Source organism: Nerophis lumbriciformis, linkage group LG30 (genome assembly GCF_033978685.3).
Source record: "Nerophis lumbriciformis linkage group LG30, RoL_Nlum_v2.1, whole genome shotgun sequence".
NCBI lineage: Eukaryota > Metazoa > Chordata > Actinopteri > Syngnathiformes > Syngnathidae > Nerophis > Nerophis lumbriciformis.
Genome location: NC_084577.2, coordinates 15,979,742 through 15,982,586, shown reverse-complemented (window position 1 = coordinate 15,982,586; position 2,845 = coordinate 15,979,742). Strand labels below are relative to the sequence as shown.

At 42.7% G+C, this 2,845-nt stretch overlaps 1 protein-coding gene across 1 annotated transcript in view; it reads right to left on the bottom strand.

Moving 5' to 3' along the window:
- Window positions 1-2,581, bottom strand: part of LOC133572707 (transcription factor 7-like) — a 29,047-nt gene extending 26,466 nt beyond the window's left edge. Inside the window, exon 1 of the mRNA XM_061925647.1 lies at window positions 2,406-2,581. The gene's annotated coding sequence lies outside the window, so the exon portion shown is untranslated. The remainder of the gene's footprint in view (window positions 1-2,405) is intronic.
- Window positions 2,582-2,845: the final 264 nt, after the last annotated feature.

Sequence of the window (2,845 nt, the reverse complement as noted above, 5' to 3'; positions counted from 1 at the left end):
GGTAAAACTGCAACAGTATTCAAATGTGCCACGGGCCAGATTTCATGTTTACCTCAGCTCGTCTGACGACACTTTGCCCGCAGGCAGTAGTTTGGACACCCCTGAGATCGACCGATTATCGGCGCCGATATTCTAATTTTGTAGTCCATCAGTAAAAAAATACTCATTGAAGTACATAGTAGTAACCACTGCTCAAGCACCAGCCCTTTTGTTCTGCATGAGAAACGTTTCCGTTTTATGTATCTATTTTTTTAAAGACAATAATAACTTTGCGGTGAGGTGGCGACTTATCCAAGGTCATATAATTACTCCCCAAATGTGTTTTTAGTTGCTTGTGAGAATTCTTCAAATTTTTGCCGGGTAATCCAGTTTTTGTCCTTCTTCCCTGGCGTCTTTTCGGACCCGTTTTGTCTGTTTTTGCTACTGCAGCGCTCAAGCTGCTCGACAATGTGGATGGACAGGATGAGGACAAAAAAGATATTTGTGCCAAAAATATGAACTTATTGTAAATATCTTGACTAATAGGGGACTTATTATATCAGTAAACTCAGCCAGCTTAAAAAATGTCTCAACTATAAACTACCTGATTGTTTTTATTTAAATAAAATTCAACACGAGGAAACCTTAGATTCATAAACTGCTATAACATTGAGTTGGTGGTGAGTTATTGTGATGTAGAGAACTTTAGTTCAAGTCCAGGCCATGAAATAATATATACACTATATTGCCAAAAGTATTTGGCCACCCATCCAAATGATCAGAATCGGGTGTCCTAATCACTTGGCCCAGTCATAGGTGACCATCCAATTAGCACACGTACAGTACGCAGAGAGCTTCATGGAATGGATGTCCATGGCTGAGCAGCTGCATCTAAGCCATACATCACCAAGTCCAATGCAAAGTGTCGGATGCAGTGATGTAACGCACGTCTCTGGAGTGATGAATCACACTTTTTCATCTGGCAATCTGATGGACGAGTCTGGGTTTGGAGGTTGCCAGGAGAACGGTACATTTCGGACTGCATTGTGCCGAGTGTGAAATTTGGTGGAGGAGGAATTATGATGTGGGGTTGTTTTTCAGGAGTTGGGCTTGGCACTTTAGTTCCAGTGAAAGGAACTTTGAATGTTCCAGGATACCAAAACATTGTGTACAATTCCATGCTCCCAACCTTGTGGAAACAGTTTTGGAGCGGGCCCCTTCCTCTTCCAACATGACGGTCCATAAAGACATGGATGACAAGAGTCTGGTGTGGATGAACTTGACTGGCCTGCACAGAGTCCTGACCTGAACCCAATAGAACACCTTTGGGATGAATTAGAACGGAGACAAGAAGAGTCAGGCCTTCTCGACAAACATCAGTGTGTGACCTCACCGATGCGCTTTTGGAAGAATGCTCGGAAATTCCTACAAACACACTCCGCAACCTTGTGGACAGCCTTCCCAGAAGAGTTGAAGCCGTAATAGCTGCAAAAGGTTGACCGACATCATATTGAACCCTATGTGTTAGGAATGGGATGGCACTTCAAGTTCATATGTGAGTCAAGGCATATGGCCAAATACTTTTGGCAATATAGTGGGGTTTTTTTTCTTCCGCCATCCATTTTTTTGCAGCTTGGGGTCACGGGCTGCACTCGGGTGTAAGGCGGGGTACACACAGGGCAAGTCACCACCTTGTCGGATGGCCAACAAAGACAGACACCATTCAGACTCACATTCAAACATTAGGGCCAATTTAGTGTTGCCAGTCAGCCTAACCCCAGGTGCCTTTGGAGGTGGGCGGAAGCCGGAGTACCGGGCGAGAACGAGCAAACTCCCCACAGAAAGACCCCGAGCCTGGGTATCAAACCCCAGACCTTCTCGTTGTGCCAACTATTTTTTTTTTTTGTTGAAAAATCCCATATTTTTACCAATTTTAGTAAAAAATTGCTCCTCTGACACACTAAATAAAAGTGATTGTGAAATCCCCCGATGTTTTTGGTGCTAAATGAACCACAACATTAATGCGGCAAAAACATTGTCGCAACTGGTCCTAACGTTTCCTAAAGAAAGATGTTAAACAAAACAACTAAAAGCCTTCTCCAGCTGATTACTGTCATGTTTAGTTAACTTTTGCTGCAGATGTAAATTGGCTCCTTGACTACTAATAATCGGTATTGGCATTAAAAAAAACGTATCGGTCGATCTCTAGTGAAAATGCAACATTTATTAATTTTCTATGTGTTCTGGGTCACAGGTGCTAAGAGTGTACACAAGTTATTTACCTAACGTTGTTCTTTAAAATGGTTAATACGCCTCCAATCCAAAGAGAGATAATCCCAGAGTTTTATTGAGATGGTTTGACTGTTGTCAAATTCCCATTGGTTTGACAATCCCATACAGGGATTAAAGTTGGTTAAGGTACTTACTGTGGTAATTTCCAGTGTAGGTTTGGTACCTTAGTTGTGACTGTTGTATGCGCTTGCCTTTTTTGTCTGCAAATCCATGTGATGTGTGCAGGAGACTTAAATTTTGATGCTGAGAACTGTCTCTGCAAGCCCTTCTCACTCACATCAACAATGCCGTCAAAGACTTCAAAGCAGTGATGGTCTTTCGTGTGTGGTTTTTGGTGTACTTTGAGACATCATGAGCATGATGATAAATGTCTTTGCATGATTATGATGTGATTAGCCACCCTTTCAAAATCTTCGGTCGAGTCGTAAAGGGTGGAGCACCTGGGAGACACAAGTGGCTGACCTCGTTTTGAAAAAAATGCCGTCTCGGGCGTTGCTGTCTCTGTCATCCAAAAAGGTTTAGATGCCACTTTGATGCCAGCTTTATTAACCTTGACATGGTCAAGACTGTACCC